The sequence below is a fragment of the Hylaeus anthracinus genome, unplaced genomic scaffold (assembly GCF_026225885.1).
Source record: "Hylaeus anthracinus isolate JK02 unplaced genomic scaffold, UHH_iyHylAnth1.0_haploid 11978, whole genome shotgun sequence".
Lineage (NCBI taxonomy): Eukaryota > Metazoa > Arthropoda > Insecta > Hymenoptera > Colletidae > Hylaeus > Hylaeus anthracinus.
The window spans coordinates 2,005,823-2,013,504 of NW_026534326.1; the positions used below are offsets into that span (position 1 = coordinate 2,005,823).

Here is a 7,682-nt window from a genome sequence, read left to right on the forward strand (position 1 = left end):
CGCAAGAATTTTTGCATACATGGTACAGAACTATTCTACCGATATAATTTGGAGGCGTGAAAATCGTAATTGGTAGAAAAAAATTAATCCTCGCATTCTCATTAGTTTTTTATCTAATTTACTTTGAGTGCCCTTGCTCGATTACATCACGATTTCCGAGATATCGTTTGGCGAGTTTGTTCGATAAAAGTCGGCACCGGGAGTCGAGTGAGTTGCAGTCGCGCGAATTCACGCGAAAAAAAAACTATTCAAGTGGCACGATTGGTACAGCAAGCGAACAGATAACGATTTATATACCGAGGGATTACGATCGTTTCTATTATTTCGCGCTCGATTATCTGGCCATTCGATACGAGACGATTATGAAAGTATGTTAATGACTGATAACCGTAATCGACCGAAATCAACACTTCTAACTAGATTAATGCGACGAGATATCGATGGCATTATCGAAATGGAATCGATTATAAGAGCTCCTCGAGGATGTGAAAGACGTCGACCTGACTAGATCGCTTAAATTCGGTATCTCTCTGTACACATTTTTTTGTTTATTCCCCGAATAAACAATGTATTTATTTAATCCCACTCCTGTAATCCTCGATATTTCCTATAAATTATCAGGGAACAATTTGACGTCTTTATCGTCGTATTTTTATACGCGTTATCGGTTCGAATGTTGCACAGTCTTCGAGCACTTAAACAAAATAACCCAGAACTATTTGAAAAGGACAGCGCGCGATCGGTCGAATGACGAGAAACGAACGATGTGGAAATGGAGGAACAGCGAGACGAGGAAACGTTTGCTAAGTCACTGGCAAACAAATCCGAGCGAGGAGATAGTACCAGGCAAACAAACTTTCAAGAAAATTAAGATAACCGAGGCTTACATTTCAGCGAAGGAACAGAAGATTCCAGCATCGCGAGCGTTTATGACGCACGAGAGGAATGACGTTTCGTTATCGAAGCCTCGAATAACAAAGAGCCGACAAACTACTTTTCATTCGTTACTCGTTGAATAAAACTTTGGGAATCTGAATTGTAAAGCGAAATATTTCACAATGGTACACCGGGGCTGCCGCGCCACCGACCCGGGGATGACGTCACGGCGGTGACGTCATACAAGGCTTACGCGAAGCGCCAGTATTTTGCGCACTCGCCGCGCGCAGGAACAAGATGGCGCCCCCTCTGTCGATGGGAAGGAAGGTTATAATTCCAATCAGGGCCGGCGTGACCTTTTGCGGGGCCGAGTTCAACTATTTTGCAGGGCCTGAATTCACATTCAAATCCAACACTTAAATTTTACAACTAGGAATTATTTATTTACAAATGCTATACATGGTGTCCCAAAAATGTTGTAAATCCATATATATATATTGTAAATTAGACCCTAGTGTAATTGAAAATTAGCCCAAACAATTTTTGCTATACAGACCTAACTTAAACCACTTTTCACTATACAGCCCCTTTATTAGTCAAATTTGTTGATTTGGTATAAAGAACTAAAAAAATCAAATTATCCCGTAGCGGTCGTATGTCGGGTCCCAGCCGCCTAAATCAATTTTTACTGTACAGACCTAATCCAAAGCATTTTTTACTACACACAACATTTATTATTCAAATTTGTTGAATTGCTATAAAAAAAAAAAAAAAATCATAAATTATCCCCTAGTGGTCGTATGTCGGACCCCAGCCGCCAAAATCAATTTCTATTATACAGACCTAACCTAAACCATTCTTCACTACACAGAACATTTATTATTCAAATTTATTGGTTTGAAATATATTCCCTGCAATATGTAATCCATCCCAGATCACTTTTCCACATTTCGAATGAAGCCAGGAGGTCGAAAACGTTCTCGTGAAATTTTCTCGAGTTTCCAATGGTCGAATGCGATTTGCCCGGCACATCTAGCGCACTCTAAACGACGGAGTGTAAAGTAGTCTCTGAAACGCTACTTACGAACCCCAGGAAGCCCGTCTAGAGCATTGTCGAAATTCGCAGGCGACGGCTCGCGCACACAAATATTTATAAACCCAAGGCCACCACGGCGACGGGAACGAGAATCGTCGCAGCTCGAAACTGTTTCGAAGATCGAAAACGCGACGACGAGGAGCGATCGGGGAGATGAAAGGCGAACAGCCACACGCGACACGGGAGAGCAACGACAACCGACTGGCCGACCTTCTTCGATAGGACTGACAGATTTCAAGATACCGGGGGCCCCCGTCGTAAACCAAAAGGATTGATAACGTGCCGAAGTAAAGTAGTGTGTAAACGTTCATGACGCTAATGCGCTCGGCGATGTCGTGTTGTGACGTCAATCGCGCACGGGAAAGAGAACACACGACTACGGGGATATACAGGGTGTCGCAAAAATGCTATAACACCTTGAAAGAGGTGGTTCGGGAGGTGATTTGAAACAACTTTTTCCTTAGCGAAAATATTGTCTGATGCTTCGTTGAGGAGATATTGAGGAATAACGTTGACCAATCAGAGCGCGAGTATACGGTATACGAGCGCTCTGATTGGTCGCTCCACCGTCGTACGCGTGCTCCGATTAGTCAGTGTTTTTCGTTAATATCTCCTCAACGAAGCCTCGGGCAACATTTTCGCTAAGGAAAAAGTTGTTTCAAATCATACATGTATACTGTACAATTATGGATTCCAGCGATTAAAGAGTCCACAATTATGGACCTCAGAGATTAAGGAGTCCCAACAACCGAACTCAAAAATAGAGAAGCCAACAATTATGGAGTCCCAAAATTCAAGACTCCCCAATTATGGATTCCAGCGATTAAAGAATCCACAATTATGGACCTTAGAGATTAAGGAGTCCCAATTATGGACTCCAAAGTTGTAAGGAGTCCCAATTATGGACTCCAAAGTTGTAAGGAGTCCCAATAATGGACCTCAAAAATTGAGAAGCCATCAATTATGGAGTCCAAATTATGGACTCCAAAGTTGTACGGAGTCCCAACAACCGACATCAAAAATTGAGAAGCAATCAATTATGGAGTCCAAATATTCAAGACTCCCCAATCATGGACTCCAACGATAAGGAATCCTAAACTATGGACTCCAGCGATTAAGGAGTCCAAAATTATGGATCTCAGAGTTATAAGAAGTCCACAATTATGGACCCTAGAGTTTTAAGGAGTCCCAACTGTGGACCTCAAAAATTGAGAAGCCATCGATTATGGACTCCAAAAATTAAAGAGTCGGTAATCATGGACTCCAGCGATTAAGGAGTCCACAATTATGGACTCCAGCGATTAAGGAGTCCACAATTATGGACCCTAGAGTTATAAGGAGTCCCAATTGTTGACTCCAGCGATAGGGAGTCCACATTTATGGACTCCGGAGGTTACAGAGTCCCAACTATGGACCTCAAAAATTGAGGAGCCATCAATTATAGAGTTCAAAAATTAAAGACTCCCCAATCATGGACTCCAACGATAAGGAATCCTACATTATGGACTCCAGCGATTAAGGAGTCCAAAATTATGGACCTCAGAGATTAAGGAGTCCCAACTATGGACCTCAAAAATTGAGAAGCCATCAATGTGGAGTCCAAAAATTCGAGACTCCCCAATTATGGATTCCCGCGATAACAAGTCCACGATTATGGACCCTAGAGATTAAGGAGTCCAAATTATGGACTCCAGAGTTGTAAGGAGTCCCTATTATGGACTCCAGAGTTGTAAGGAGTCCCAACAATCGACCTCAATTATGGATTCCAGCGATTAAGGAGTCCAAATTATGGACTCTAGAGTTAATAGTAATCCCAACAATGGACCTCAAAAATTGAGAAGCCATCAATTATGGAGTCCAAAAATTCAAGACTCCCCAATTATGGATCCCAGCGATAACGAGTCCACAATTATGGACCCCAGAGATTAAGGAGTCCCAACTATGGACCTCAAAAATTGAGAAGCCATCAATGTGGAGTCCAAAACTTCGAGACTCCCCAATTATGGGTTCCAGCGATAACGAGTCCACGATTATGGACCCTAGAGATTAAGGAGTCCACGATTATGGACCCTAGAGATTAAGGAGTCCGAATTATGGACTCCAGAGTTGTAAGGAGTCCCTATTATGGACTCCAGAGTTGTAAGGAGTCCCAACAATCGACCTCAATTATGGATTCCAGCGATTAAGGAGTCCAAATTATGGACTCCAGAGTTGTAAGGAATCCCAACAATGGACCTCAAAAATTGAGAAGCCATCATTTATGGAGTCCAAAAATTCGAGACTCCCCAATTATGGATTCCAGCGATAACGAGTCCACAATTATGGACCCTAGAGATTAAGGAGTCCCAATTTTGGACTCCAAAGTTGTAAGGAGTCCCAACAACTAACCTCAAAAATTGAGAAGCCATCATTTATGGAGTCCAAAAATTCAAGACTCCCCAATTATGAATTCCAGCGATTAAGGAATCTACAATTATGGACCATGGAGTTTTATGGAGGTCCAGTTGTGGACCTCACAATTTCGGATCCACCAATGGTGGACTCCAAAATTATGGAGCCTTCAGTGTTATGGATTTCAGCGATCAAGGAATCCACAATTATGGACATCAGAGTTTTAAGGCATCCCAATTATGGAGTCCATAAAATTAAGGAGTCCCAATTATGTATTCCAGCGATTAAGGAGTCTACAAGTATGGTCCCCAGAGTTTTAAGTAGTCTGATATCAGATGGAACGTTCTTTCTGTATTTTTAAAAAAATGTCTGATATCAGATGGAACGTTCTTTCTGTATTTTTAAAAAAATGTTCAACTATGCTTGCCTACTATCCCTCACAGTTATACTCGACAATTATACTCGGCTATACTTCGCAACTAATAAATAAATAATTTTCCCTTTATGTAGATCATTGGTGACTGAAATTTTACGAGCGCGTCAAATAGCACTTTTCATTGACAGCGACGATTGCAAATGAAACGATGTATCGAGCATAATATGGGATCGTGAAAAATAAAGTAATTTTACTTCGCCAGTCACGAAAGAGAAATAAAAATATTTTATCGACGCGATCGTAAAATGCATGCTTGCTACGGATTTATGTGTCCGTCTGTGAGATCTTTATTTATTCTCGGATATATGTATACCGCGGATCTCGTTTTACTCTTCGATGCTACCAAAACGAAGTATCGAGAAAACTTGAAACTTTCATGTTATTTCGGAAAGATTTCGAAAACGGTAAATGCATTCTGAGAAGAATCGAACGAACCTTTGCTGTATTTCACAGGAGGGACTAAATGGAATTTCTCTCTGTTCGCAAAATCATCTCGCGTTCGTACTGGCTAACATTTCGTTTTTTGTGACAAGTATCAATTTGAAGCTCGACTTAATGAAACTACAGTCACGTGTCAATCTCTGTTAATCTCTGTTAATCTTGATACTTCACAGACGAGGGTTTAATTATATGTCACCTGTTCGCGTCAACCATTTTTTTTATCTTGCGCGTATACTTTTTAGCATTTGCGTTAAGCGATAACCACAACACACTACCCTCGTTTTCTTTTCTTATCACACGTAATCGGACGTCATGGATAAATAATAAAGAATCGCGAGATCGAGCGAGGGTTAATCGATTTGTAGCCGATAGCAGAGATAAGTGTTGTCGTTTCATTAACGATCAACGGATGATACGGATGTTACTGGGTTTCCAACTATACGTAAATATAGTTGGCAGATGTACGCAACTGTGTCCGAGTTTAATATCTGCATATAACTATAAACGTTATGATCGTGAGGATTTACAGTTGCACACAGTTCGGTGGTTACATGCGACTGTATAGTCGCCAACAACTATACATGGTTATAGTTGTCACGGTGTGGTAATTTTGCAATGCTGCGGGATATTGATAATTATACACGAATATAACAGTTTGGTGACTCTTCGTAACTGTATAGTCGTCAACAACTATACACGAGTATAGTTGTCAGAATGCAGTAACTTTGCAATATCCAAGCAAATTGATGATTATACACGAAAATAATAGTTTGGTGACTATTCATATATGTATAGTTGTCAACAACTATACACGATTATAGTTGTCCCAGGGTAGTGATTTTGGAAAGTCCTAGCAAATTGACGATTATACATGAAAATAATAGTTTGGTGACTATTCATATATGTATAGTTGTCAACAACTATACACGAGTATAGTTGTTAGAATGCAGTAACTTTGCAAAATCCAAACAAATTGACGATTATACATGAAAATAATAGTTTGGTGACTATTCATATATGTATAGTTGTCAACAACTATACGTGATTATAGTTGTCACAATGCAGTAACTTTGCAATATCCAAGCAAATTGATGATTATACACGAAAATAATAGTTTGGTGACTATTCATATATGTATAGTTGTCAACAACTATACACGAGTATAGTTGTTAGAATGCAGTAACTTTGCAAAATCCAAGCAAATTGACGATTATACACGAAAATAATAGTTTGGTGACTATTCACATATGTATAGTTGTCAACAACTATACACGATTATAGTTGTCCCAGGGCAGTGATTTTGGAAAGTCCTAGCAAATTGACGATTATACATGAAAATAATAGTTTGGTGACTATTCATATATGTATAGTTGTCAACAACTATACCCGAGTATAATTGTTAGAATGAAGTAACTTTGCAAAATCCAAGCAAATTGACGATTATACACGAAAATAATAGTTTGGTGACTATTCATATATGTATAGTTGTCAACAACTATACACGATTATAGTTGTCACAATGCAGTAACATTGAAAGAATAACTATAGATTAATGTACTACCAGTACATGACTATGCGTAAGTATACAGTCGCTCAACTACTATAAATAACTGTTTCTTATAGTCGATCAGTTTATTTTTCACAACTGCAGTTGTGACTATATGTGACTATAGTTATCGATTAACTATGCGTAATTACTGTCGCTCGCTAACTGTACTACAACGTCACGTGTTTCGAGTATTCAGTAACTATATCTGGATACATCGATAATGTTCATAGTATATTACGAAAACTGTCGAGTATCTATCTCACAATTACTGGACGTTGTAAAGACATTCAACAGCCATCGAGAACAACAACGATATAGATTCCTTGTAACGGGCGTCATAATTGAAAGCGGGAGTCTTCACGGAACGCGCGAGTCGATACCGTGATATTAAACGGCTAATCAGTATTCGTCACGCTATACGCGACGGCTTCATGGAAATTGCGAGCTAGGAACGAACGTGACTAAGAATCCTACGCAAAACACGGGAACGCACGATACACCCGGTGTGTACTAAGTTTATCATCCCAGCGCATTTTATTCATAGGACGTTTAAGTTTCAGAGATAAAAATTCAAAACTTGGAAGACCTTTTGTCTCTGCATTCTGATACGTTTTCAATAGTGAAACTGGAAGTATCGTTAGTTGACAATTACTGATTTGACGGATTCGAAAAAAATACCACATAGTAGGGGATGAAAAGACGAAACTTTTTTGTATTTACAGATTTTTCATAGGACGTTTAGTTTCGAAAATAAAAATCGAAAAGTTAGATGTTCTTCGATTTTTCGCCAAATTTTTAATTTTTCAATTTTCTATTTTTATCTCTGATACTAAACGTCCTATGACAAATCGGTAAATACAAAAAAGTTTCGTCATTTCATCCCCTATAAGGTG

General features: G+C 39.4%; 1 protein-coding gene across 19 annotated transcripts in view; it reads right to left on the minus strand.

Annotated features, from left to right (window-relative positions):
* Positions 1–7,682, minus strand: part of LOC128896681 (plasma membrane calcium-transporting ATPase 3) — a 105,308-nt gene that overhangs the window by 73,412 nt on the left and 24,214 nt on the right. Inside the window, exon 1 of one of the 19 annotated variants that reach the window (XM_054160049.1) lies at positions 1,961–2,205. The exons of the other annotated variants lie outside the window; for them this stretch is intronic. The gene's annotated coding sequence lies outside the window, so the exon portion shown is untranslated. Of the gene's footprint in view, positions 1–1,960; positions 2,206–7,682 lie in introns of those variants that run through there. 19 annotated transcript variants of the gene reach the window in all.